Consider the following 12,894-nt stretch of genomic DNA (forward strand, 5'->3'; position numbering starts at 1 on the left):
TATAAAACCCTGCTGCATGACAGGCTGAGTTATTAAGTGTTTATAAAAATCTGATCAAATGGACCATCAGAAGCCGGAGGGAGCGGGGGTGTGTGGGGGTGTGTGTTGGTGGTGGAAATCTGTTTTAAACTCGGCCATAATGACAGCTTTCCTCATTTTACAACTGTGACATGAAGAGGGAGCTGTAGCTCTTCTGAGACGCAGCTCTGCCTCAACGCGCGGATCCAGCCAAGCGCTCCGATCTCCTCTCTCCTTCCTCGCTCTCCTCAGCTCCCCTCTCTCCTTCACTCGCTCACTTACCCTTCTTTTCTTTTTTTTCTTTTTTTTTCTCTTTTTTTCCTTTTTTCTTTTTCCTTTTTATCCCTGTGCCCCTGTGCCAGTTAATTTAAATGTATCTGTTCAAGTGGAGATAATCCATGCAAATCAGAGGCAGTGGCTCCCAGTGCTTGATTCACAAAGAGAACTCAGCTTCAGGAGGTCACTCGTTCACAGCTGCTCCTCCCATTATGTTTTTCCCTTATTGCAGAACTGCTGCATGTTTACAGTGACTGAAAGGACTCAATTTACTGCAACTGCTGCCTGGTTTTACTTACAACTTTCTTTAAAGAGGGACTTACCTTCTATCAGTCTTACTAAGGTAGGAAGTCTGATTCTTCTAAAGCCATGTAATGCCTCGAGTGTTTGCTCATTATCAGATCCCCCTCTAACGATGCATATTGTTGTCAGAATTAGGTCCTAATAGAACTGCGCCAGGTGCCTGATGCTTTTGTTACTCGTGTGTAGAGGTGCAACTGTTTAAACGGCTGTTTTATTGTCTATTTAGGCAGCTTTGTTCCCTCCCCGTTTTCTTTTCTTTTTCATAATGGCAGGTAGGATCTTAGTACAGTAGCTTTCTAATCTACAACCGTAATCTTTAGGCAAGTTTCTGTTTTCTTTTAAAAATGTTTTCTGCTGTGTTACTGCTGTGTGATTTCCCCCCTTCTCCCCCCCCCACCGCCCTCGGAGAAAAAAAATCAAACAAACAAACAAACAAAAAGCCCACAACCACCCCAAACAGTATTAAAAGACCATTCTGGCCCAAAACCTTATTAAGGTGCTATCTTTGAAGCAGAAAAAACTGCTGAAAGGGTTTAAACAAAAATAAAAAAGTCACCTTTTACTTTGCAGTGCTGTAAACAAGGAAACTCCAGGCCCCACTGCAAATGGGCCTGTCATAAATTCAGACCACAAGATAAACATATAGTTAATAAAATTGCCTGCAGAAATAGTGAAATGGAACCCTCACAGTCCTCTGTTAATATCTGTTGTTTAGAAAGGGTGGAGAGGCAATGCTTGCTTTGCAAAGTGCAACTCAGAAACAACTATTTGGAGATGATGCTGAAAATACTCCTTAAGAAAAGGAAAGTTGGGCACTACTTCATTAGTTAGCTACGTTCTAACTGAGAATATATCATATGAAATACTGAACTGATGTGTCTGACAGCATGCACTGGTTTTATAAAAGCAAACAGTAAATCTTGAATTTGCTTATGTATATTACTTTGAATTTGTTGTCAGAATTTAGAGATGCAAATTATTAGAGTAACTATAAAAACAACTTCAGATGCATTAAATCACAAGTAATGGAGTTGAAGAGTAATATATGGAAAAAAAATAGAATTATTCTTGCTTGCGCTTGTCCCACAGTAAAGTTCTTGTTTGTTCTCTTGCACAGTTGGAGTTAAGAATTGACAATTATTAGATTTGGAGCTGCTATGCTTTTGTATAGACTTACAAACAAACCAAAGTTAATCAAATAACAGCTCTGTGAAGCTTGAGACAGAGTTTAAAATGAAAATGTACTTGACCAGACAAGACAGAGATACAGAAATTTCCAAATATATCCTGTCTAATTTTTTCAAGAATACTTAAAGCATACATTTTCTGTTTTACCTGTAAGGTATTTTTAGTTAGCATGCTTCAGGAGAGAGTAATTTGTCACTATATTAAGTATTTCAGTGCCTAAAATGTGCATCTTTTCTCTTTGATATACAGTGTGCTTTTTGAAAAGAAAACATTCTGGTTTTTGAGTACAGTATAAACCTAGAGAGCCTTGTCATTGTTAGCATAAAGAAGACATCTGCACAAATATTACTGTGCAGAGGGCAATCTTTCTTTCTCTGGCATTTGTTAGGTTACTGTACATAGAATTTAGCAGATAAATATCTTCTGCTTTGTGGCATTTTGGAGATCCTATTGGTATGCAGGTTACCCTGTGAGGATGGCAACTGAAAGAAGAAATATGTTTTATAGCAGTGTGTAATAAAAGCCCTTCACAATGATGTAAGTGGAGTCTGACCTTTCTTTCCTATCCTGTAATTAGAATTTTTATTAACTATTTCAAGTGCAGAGTTTTTCTAGTAAATTAATGTTGCTTATGAAGAACAAGCATGTATTTTTGAGCTATAAGTTTAAAAAGTAAAATTTAGAATCCCTTTTAGACAGAGAAGAAGAAATACATTCTCCCAGCAATTTACTACACAGAAAGCAATTTTGATTTATAGAAAAGGGATATTTGATACAGGCATCCTGCCTCCCCCAGAAGAAAGAAAAGGAGAAAAAAAAGAAAGGGAGAAAAAAAAGGCATTACTAAAAAAGACTTCTTTCATTTTGTGAAAGAAGAGGGGAATGGATTTTAGAGAAGAGAGCTGAACATAAGCATAGACATTAGGATCTTTTGTCTGACTGAATCTCTAGCCAGGATAAAGTTGGGAAGTAAAGGTGATCCCTGTGGAGTTTAGCAATATACAGAGATGAGATTAGATGACTCACCACTGGAGATATGAAAAAGGGAGAAAAAGGCCTTTTCGAGGAAGACTTTCTGTAAGTAGTTTAAAATATTGTTGCAGCAGACAGTTATTTCCTGCTTCCTCTCCACTTTTTACTTAATGTCCAATGTCTTACAGGGACAAAAGTGTTCCTTGGTGAGTCATCAGCAGCAATTCATACAGTTGCTTCCAAATTATGTACTCAATTCTCCTTGTAGGTTCACCAGGTTTACCTGATATAACTCAGTTTAATTCCTTCATACACTGAAATAAATGAGAAGAAATCAGGTGTTTATATTATTGAGACCTATGAATATTTTTTTTTCAGAAAACTCTCAAAGGAATGAACCTTTGCGTTTCATGTCAGGCTAGTTTATTCTATACAGTTTTCTAAACAAGATTGTCAGGGTCCTAGCATAGCCAGCTCCTTTTTTCTCTGGTGTGTTTTCTCCCTCTGCCTCTGCTAACTTGCTATTGCTATAGTAACTCAGCCGAACAACTCTTCAAGGTAAGTTACCTGATACTCTGCTGTAGTGTGCCTTGCAGCACGATCTATAGCATGCAGTAAACCTTGGAGCTGTATATAATGCAGGGCTCTCACTCCCATCAGGCTCTTTCCTGCTGGTTTTACAGAAGACACTTAAAAAGAGAAATTACCATCTTAAAAGGGTGCTGTAGTCATTGTTAATATGTTCCACCCAACTTCGTAAAGGCAATAGCAGTTTTCAGCTATAAACAGGTACATTTGCTGAACTATACCTTAAAAATAACTTAAAGGAGGAAGAAAATTTCAGAATCCTAAAAAGATGTGGTAGAGGATTTGATAAAATGTACATCTATAAATGGGAAATCCAATTGTCAACAAATTCCTTGGCCAATAATTTGTCATTAGTGTTTTTTATAATTGCAAAGAAGGAATATGTTCCCCACAACTTCTCATAAAGTTATGTACATCATTATATCATATTCTCCTTTTTTATCCTTGCTGGTACTGTAAAGTAAATTATTAAAACGTAACATTGCAGAGTACAGACCTTGCGTTTCTTTTGCAGATAAAGTGTGCTTCTATCTCTAGGGGTTAAAGGCTGGATCAGATCTGTAACTTGCCTACTGACAGCCTTTGAAGTTGCTCCTTATTTATTTGTTTATTTATTTATTTAGGTCTAAAAGTTTAGATTGACATCCTTTTATAGGTTTGTAATTCTTCAGCAGATGCAAACTGCTTGGTAATCACTGAAATTAGCCTGAGACTGTATATCCATCGCCCTCAGGAATTCCACTGAAGCTTTCATAACAATTGAGGATTTTATGCAAACAACTATTCTTATGAGAACATTTTTTTTTTCTGTCCTATTGTAACTCCTTATAATTTCTAGAGATGTTTTAGGTGCTTTTAGATACTTTTGCTTCCCTCTCTCCCCAATACCTGTTCTGCGGTGTCCAGATTTCACAGATGAAATACACCAAAAGAGGGGCAGATAAAAAGAAAGTGGAGTGGAAATGGATCTTTAAATGGCAAGTCTGTGAAACATTGAACATGGTTATCTGACATTATGTCAGAGAGCTTTATCTCTTGAGGAGAAATGAGCAAGAGCAGTCCATACAGGGAAATAGTTGCTTTACTTATGTCTGTTTATTTGGGAGAGCTTGAACCATCTCCCACTTTCTTATTTCTCTCAGTGTGAAAAGATTAACTATTAGAAATGCAGCCAGTAGGCATCTGACTCAAAAGCAATGTTCATTTGACCTTTGGACACAATGTGTCTTATGGAAACTAAAATATAAGCAACCTCAAACATCACTGAGTACAAGAAATATGCAGAATGTGGTTCGGTAGAAATTCAATGCTTCCAGAAAGAAAAATAAAAATTCTCTGAAATCACTTGGTTAGGTTAGCATTTATTTATCCATTTCACATCAGAGTATCAGATGCTGAGGTTTTGTCCAGCGTACCTGAGGGAAAAAATCTGTAGCAAAGTTCTGCATTAGTTTTTAACAACTGTGACTGAAATGTTAGGGGGAGGAATAAAGGGGAAAAGGAGATGCCTAAGCATTCATATGTATTTCTCAAAGGTTAGGTTTTATAAGAGACAAAGAGTACATACCAACTAAGATGTATTAAAAGTCTGTGTGATGCTACTACTTACTTACTTAAAGGTTATGTTTGCCATGTGAGCGACTTCATCCCCCTCATTGTTCTAATTCTGACAGTTTGGTTTTGGGGGGTGGTTGTTGTTTTTTAACCTTAGGGGGAATGGTATGTGAAAATGCACGAGTGTGAATTAATCCCACAGTAACTAGCCACTATTTTTTACTTCTCTTCCTTAGCAAGTTATGAAGGAGGAAGGCAGAAGAGAAAAAATGCTTCCCATGTGAGATGGACTGAAAGAGGGATGCATGTTCTATCTCTGGAGAAATAAAGCCTGTCACAAAAGGCCACTGGAGCCAGGACTTCAATATTGGACTTGCCCCTACAGAATAGTCTATGACTTAGAAACTGCACTCAGAGGAAGTGAGGATGAAATATTTCTTAAAGTCCAGTAGCAGCCCCCATGCAATTTGTTACCTTGTCTTTGCACTAGCCAGGTTAGGTGAGTTCATAGAACAGTAATAGTATAATGTTAATCGACAAACGGAAATTTAAAAAAGGAAAGAAATGTCAGAATTTGCTCCAGCAAACCACATCATAATTCGTGTCACCTCTACAGGTGAGGCAAAATTGGTTTATTTTGAGAATATAGGGAAAATATATGAAGTTTTTATTACTAAAACTTCATTGTTCATGTTGAGTCCCAACTTATCTGCATAAAAAGCCAGCTGAGTGAGCAGGCAGCTCAGAAGGGGGAATCCACAGGCACCCCATCTGTGAGTGGCCTCATTTCATATTTCCTGCAGGTCACAGGACTGGTCTGCACCAAACTTTTCTACAGGTTGTATTAGCTTCTCAGGGATTTATTTATAACCTGGTGTCTCCTTTTTCACAGGAGGGAGTGATGGTTCACAGAGAGATGCTTGCAAATGGATGATAAATGAAGAGCTTGCCAGAAAATTTTACAGGGGATGCTTAGTGTCATTGGTCTACCACAGTCCACTAGTCAGCCTCAGAAACATGTCTAGAAATGGCAAGATAGAACTGTTTCACAGACGTGTGTTATGTGTCCAGTTTTATGTGGAGCAGGCAGGACAGACATGCAGACAGAGAAGAGTATTGAGGTAATACGAGGGACAGCCAAGGACATTATAAAAGGCTGCTTAATGGTACAAGACATGGTTTTGAGCCAGAACATTTGGTTTTAATTTCTTAGAAATTACATTAATAGATTACAAAAAAGTAAATACAGCATGGCATATCTGGGGATCTTATTCGTCTTGTTTGGCATGTTCTTTTCTCTTAAAGTTCCAGCCTCTCCCTTAGACTTCCCTCTATTCCCCCCCAAAATCCACTAAAACTATCATAAAGCTTGTTTAATTTCCTACAAAAGATTACACTGAGTGTGCTTTTAATGTAGTGATGTCAGTGGTGGATAATAACATGTATTAGGTATTGCAGACTGATGATTATCTGTCAGGATAAATCTGTTTATTTCAGAAATAGCAGTCTGACAACCCCCTGTTGTTAATCATGAAAGTCCATGCTATTGCCAGGTACTGTTTCGTTGGAGTCAGGGGAATGCACTTGTTAGATTTTTGCTTTCACAGTCTTTACACCAAGTTTTGCAAATTTCTGTGTACATACACTTTTTCAGGTTTTTGTTGTTGGGTTTTTTTTGTTTGTTTTTTATTTTGTTGTTGTTTTGTTAGGGTTTTTTTTGAGAAAGAGAGAGGAGCAAAGCCACTGATTACAACTCAGTTTCACAGCAAGTCAGAGGAGGGAGTGACTTGTGAATAGAGAAGGTGGCTTGTGGGATAATGCAGCTGTTTACACTGCACCCACTGCTGGCTGGGCTCATCCTTAGCTATTTCAGTACAGACCCATTAGTGATGGCCATTAAAAAAAAAATCAGGGAGTTCTTTCTCCCCAGGAGTCACTCCTCTTATATTTTTAAATTTTTTTTTCAACATTTACAGCACTTCCTAATTATATCCCAAACTAAAACAACTACCTCCAGATGATGCTCATACCATTCTTCTTTAATGAGATGAATGGTGAAATGAATCAGCCAGTTTTTATAATGCTGTGAATTTGATCTAGCTTTTGTGTTGTAGAAAACAGACATTATGTATTTTGAGTGAAACATAAAGGGACTACAGAGGTGGTTTGCCAAATCTTAGGTGAAGAGGTATTTTTTCTGACTTTATTGCATTTTGATCGTTTCACGAATGCCATAAAATGCTGAATACCATAATAAAAAGTCATATTTATATTGACATTTCAGGATTCTAAATAGAAGCTGAGAAAAATCTAAACAGGCTTCAGTATCTCTGCAGCTGTTCCTCCAAACCCATCTGAATTCTGGCTAATTCACTTTTTCTCCCACATACCCTCAATTGGCCCTAATATAAACATCTCTCTCTAAAGCAATTTCTCCCCGGAAGATTATGCACATCTTCATCTTAATTCAAATTTACATGTGTACTTTGCATATTTTTGCATCAGTATGTGTGTTTTAAATTAGATAAAGGTCACTGTCATTCATAATCAAGAAGAAGGTGTATAAAAGGTCAGGATTCAATAAAAAAAACCTGATTAGATGTAGAGGTTTGTTCATAAGATTCAGTATATCATTGGATAAGTGGAAATCATGAGTCAACAAATTAACCTTGGTATAATGGGTTACTTGCTTCATTAGGATCAGAAATGAGATTCACAATTTTTTTCCCAATGTACTCCTTGTTTGTCTCTGTAATAAGAAGAAATACTGTGGTGTTGATAGTTATACAACTGAGTATTTTTATAATTTAATTTGACTTAAAATGCAACACAAATGACAATTCTTGTGTTAAAAAAGGAATCAAGGACTCAAATACATTTGCTACGAATATAAATGTTGATGAAATGAAAATTCTCCGTTAAAAATAGATAAATTAATTTAAGGTAATGGCCTGTATGTTTCATATAGGTTTTAGCTTAAACATCTTAAAGAGCCTGTGAAGAGTCAGGCTTTTTAGTGTCAGGAGGAGGTTCAGAGGCAAGTGAGCAAGGATAAAATTCTACTTCATGTGTTGGTTCTGCCACAAACTTTCCAAGGTTTACTTGGGTAAACCACCTCCATTGACTGTGCCTCCTCTTCCACCTCCAAAAAAGGAAAAACAGTAACAGTGCTTATATTGCAGGAATGTTCCTATTCTGGCAGACATGGATACACCTCGAGGGCTGATGAGATTTCAGGAGATTTCCACCACTGGTTCAGTAAAGTATATTTCTGGTCACTTACCACAGCCAAAATGGCAGGGCTGTGAATCTCTGCAGCTGAAAACATCTGAGGATTTTTCACTAATATTCTCGATGGTAGATAAGAAATCAGAAGGGGAAGGAGTCCATATTTACTTAATGATCTCGCCTGTGAAAGACAGCATAATTTATACAAAATGATTATACCATATTCTCAACTTCAGACTTTACAAACTTGATGCATTTTTTTCATTCCACTATATGTTGTTCAAGAGATAAATTTTTTCTGTGGGTTTTTTTCCTTGGGTTTGGGGGTTAGGTTCAGGGTGAGGGGGGTTTTGGCTGGAAAGTTTTGCAACTATTTTAGCCTGTACCATAGCAGAAAAGTCTGCAAGAAAAGCAACATTACAATTAAAATAGTTATACATGTCAATGTTTCAGACATTGTGTATTTCTTTAAGATTTCTCCACGTCTGTGTAGAATAAATATCAAGTTACTACTTGTTCACTTTTTTCCCTTGGGCAGCATTCTGTACCTATTAAATCCTAAGTATGAAAGAAAATTAGACTTGCTTGTTACCACTATAAACTTACACCCAATGGTTTTCAAATACATGTAGGTAATCTCTCTTCTATAAACATAGAGACTTGGGGTTGCTCATAATTAAAGCTGCAAACATCACGATTTAAGCTGACTCTTTTCTGATGTTCATAAGCCTCATTCTCTCACAAAATGTATTGGAAAAAAAATACACTGAACCATGGTAAACTTCCCTTAACGATGAGATTTTTTTGATTTTATGCAGTTTTAGTACAGCTATAACATCAGTTCATTATTTAATATTTTCAAGTTTAGTTGATTATGAGCAGGACTTTCAGATGGGGCTTTAGCAAGTGAGCTTGTGGTATCTGTTCTTGACCATTAAAAGGATCAAACAACTTTTTGTAAAAACCAGACTTAGAATTCTGGAACTCTGTAACTCTCAGCTTCTATCTTTCACAGGTTTTTAGGCCTGAATGTTTTGACTAGTGCCCACCTTACTGAGTTACAAGGTTGGCAAACTCATGCTGTGTGCTGGTCTTGGAAACACCAAGCTAGAGAACCACCATGGGAGTGCATTGGCAGGACACCTGGGTAAGGGGGCACAGAAATTAGGAGCGTGCTTTTGAAGTAAATCTCATCCTTCCAAATAACTGAGCTTTGGCTCAAATCCCAAATTAGCCCCATTCCTTCCAGATAGAACTAAGCAAGAGGAAGTTCCAGGAGTGCCTCTAGTGGGATTTGACCAGTCATGAGCATTCATACCCACAGCAAAGCTAGGGCAAAGCTAGAACTAGCCTGAATTAAAATGCATGATATGTACATCAGGTTCTCGGTGTCTGGTGGTTCACACTACAAACTGAATCCTGTTGAGTGGCAGTACTTACTAAGTTAGACATATCCTGAGATATATCTACACAGAGAGTTGGCACTGGACAGAATTCACCAGCTTTAATTCTTAGTTCAATTTTAGGGAGCCATATTTTTTTCAAGCCATCACTTCTTGGGGTTTGCTGCAGACAAAACATAAAAGGGAAGTTTGGCCACTTCAGCAAAGCTAGGAAGTCACACAGATCAGGGAAAAGCCTTTCTGTATTATGGCCATCTCCTGGGACTGTTAGCTGATGATGAAGATGCTCCTCATAGTCTCTCTTCTCTTAGTATTCTCTGCACAGCAACAAGCAGGATTGGGTCCTATATCCATAGGAAGAATTCCTCATGCTTCACTGAAGCTGAGGAAGTGACCTTACGAGACTGAACAGGACAATCTGGAGCATAAATTCTAAGAAGTGGGATGAAAGCTAAACCATAATTTTGTAGTCAATAGCCCAGCTCTTCTAGCCAGTGAAGGCTTTCTCTGTAACATGCTAAGAGGTAACATTTAAGTGAGTGAGTAACCGGGTGAGTGAGTGAGTGGATGTAAAATGATCCCACTTCTTCAGAGTCCTCTCCCTGAAGCTGTGGTGTACCAGCTATTTTTGCAGTTAGGCTGCTCTGGGAGGAAGGGATGTTTCTCTTATTTTTGCAGAACTTCATACAAATCTTTGGACTATGCTAGTGTGCAATAATCCCTGCTCACCAGCTTTAGCTGCATAGATGTATTTGTAGTGTAAGTGATTCATTTAGTCTGTGCTGGAATCTCTGTGAAGACAAGGAGCTGGAAATAAAGAATCTTCTACTTCTGACACTGGTTTTTACCAGTGGATACCTTTGGAAAAGTCATCTAGGTGAATTTTCCAAACTCAAAGTTATGAATTTAAATTTCATGTTTAAGCATCTAAATTAGTGGTCTGATTTTAATGTGTGCTGACACTCACATTTTCAATTGACTTCAAAGGGAGTTGTGAGCGCTCAGAAGTCTAAACCTATGAAAATCAAGCCAGTTAGACACTCAAACTTGAAAGGTTTCTCCCATACCATTATTGTTATTTGCATTACTTCAGTAGCTTGAAACCCAGTTTTAGGTTTAAAATACAGTGCCCAGGCACTGTATTTTATATCTTTCTTTATATCTTTCTTTCTTTTCGCATTTTTATTTATGTGTTAAACCTGTCACCCAAGGATGTTGTGATGATTGTTTGGCTAATGTTTGTATATATTGTTGAAAAATAAATGCTCTATAAACACATAATTATTAATGGAAGAAAACAGTATTCCTATTATTCATTCCTTTCTGAAATAAGTTCTTTGTATTTTGAATCTATCCTTAAAAAACAGAGCTGATACTGCCTGCAGACTACATAAAATAATCTGTGTGGACCAGACTAATAATTTGCTGTCAAAATACATGCTATTCTTGTAGTAGTGTGAACAGTAAACTGAAATTAGTCATGTTCTGTGCTTAATCTGAAGAGAAAACCCCAACATTTAACAATTCTTACACGATCCTGAGAGAAATTAAGAAGTATGAGGAACCACAAAACTTTCCTTAGGAACTTTTGTCTTATCCCTTTATTTTAGTTATGCTGATCCCCTACTAGCAAACAGTAGACTCTTTGTAATGGGGACCTGGGTTAAGCTTGCTCTTTTTCCCCTGTGGATTCAATAACTAAGCTGCTTGGAAGGAGCTTTGATGAAACCATCTTCTTAAATAGAATGCAGTTGCAGCAGTGCTGATAAATTTCACAAAATGGTGTCAGTTTAACTGATGGGTTTTTTGGAAACAAAACCAGGAGGGAAACTGTTAACATGTTTTCACAGCAAACCTCTATGTAGAAATGTTTTCTGTTTAAATGTTTTTGATACCACAATCTTATAGAACATGAAATTAAAATCGAATATTTTTATTTTGTCAAAATGTTTTGCTTTAAAAAGTGTTTTTTTCCCTCACTAATAATTTAAAATAGTTAAGAGATAATTTTTAGTTTAGAACTTTTTAAAGATTGAAGTGCTTTGTGTATGTTTCCAGCCTCTGAGAGGCTAATGAGGTCAGTAGCAGTGTTTCCATTGAACGCAGCACAATAGCTATAGCTGAGGAAATGCAATCACGATCTGCTAGAAATTTTTGTATGCCTAAATGCAACATGCATATGTATAATCCATCAGGTCCCTCGTTTTACATTAAAACAATATGTTTTATTGGGATTTTGTTTATTAGAACTTTTACTGTTTGTTGCTGGTATGGCCCATGGCTAAGATGCCTCGACACAGGCATTTCCCAATGGTATCATATCAGCAGTGCAATGTTACTACATGTAACAGTGTAAGTTGGGATGTTTTGGTTTGGTTTTGCTCTTCTTTAAAATAAAACCTGGTTTAAAACCAGGCACTACCTGATTAATAAGTTTGTTCGTGCAGACCTTCATTCAGGCCTCAGGAATAAGTGCTCTATCTGCTTGATAAATATCCAGGCTAAACACAAATGTTGTTATTTGTCAAATAGTAACTGCTTTAATGGGCAATTCTTCATGATCTTTAACAGCTATAAATTGATCTCCAGAACTCAGATGTCACAGCATAGTCCCAGTGTTTCTAAGAATCCAACTTTAAGGAAACTACAGTACAAATGAAGGAAATGTTTTTATTTACTCCAGGGACAAAGTATCGTAGGTATAGAAATGAGCATTTTAGCAAAAAGCAGTAAGTCAAGGACATTATTTTTCTACAAAGCAGATAATATAGTAATCAACCCAGGCAGCTATTGTATATCTTCCAATACTTAGGATTTTAAGAAAGAATTCTATTTAGACTTTCAGACCTTTACATCTTGAACCATTAAAAATAATGATATATTATTTTAATCTGTTTGGTGTAAACTGATCAATTTCTTGCTTGAAAATTGCACAGTCTTCAGATAGATCAATTTTCACATTTACCATATCTAATTATTTTCTGTTTCCTTCTTGCTTTAAAAGGCATAGATCATTTGGAGCTCCCTTTTCCTAACTGACAGTTTCTTGGCAGCAAATACAAATAACCAAATAAGCCCTGCAGAAGAAATAAGTTGTATTGTATAAAAGGTTTAGCATAAGTGTTTATGTCCTTTGAGTACAAAGGGCTGTGCATGCTTCCTCTATCTTGTAGTCTCAGGTGGCAGCATTAAAAAACAAACATTTTCTGCATTTCATACATAATGTTCCATATGATTACAAACCTGGGCCTTGATAGCTGAATGAAGTTTGCCAAAAAATGAAAAGAAAGATGTAAGCTCCTGAGAAAAAGGACCCAGACCCCTGTCTTCTGTGAGATCTGGGAAATTCACTCCTTCAGAAACT

The 12,894-nt window shown here is 36.9% G+C and overlaps 1 protein-coding gene across 2 annotated transcripts in view; it reads left to right on the top strand.

The window, feature by feature from the left end:
* The first annotated feature begins 404 nt into the window (after positions 1 to 404).
* The window catches only part of ADGRL2 (adhesion G protein-coupled receptor L2), a 388,507-nt gene continuing 376,017 nt past the window's right edge, over positions 405 to 12,894 (top strand). For both annotated transcript variants that reach the window (XM_071750509.1, XM_071750507.1), the window contains exon 1: positions 405 to 637. The gene's annotated coding sequence lies outside the window, so the exon portion shown is untranslated. The remainder of the gene's footprint in view (positions 638 to 12,894) is intronic.

Source organism: Heliangelus exortis, chromosome 8 (assembly GCF_036169615.1).
Source record: "Heliangelus exortis chromosome 8, bHelExo1.hap1, whole genome shotgun sequence".
Taxonomy (NCBI): Eukaryota; Metazoa; Chordata; class Aves; order Apodiformes; family Trochilidae; genus Heliangelus; species Heliangelus exortis.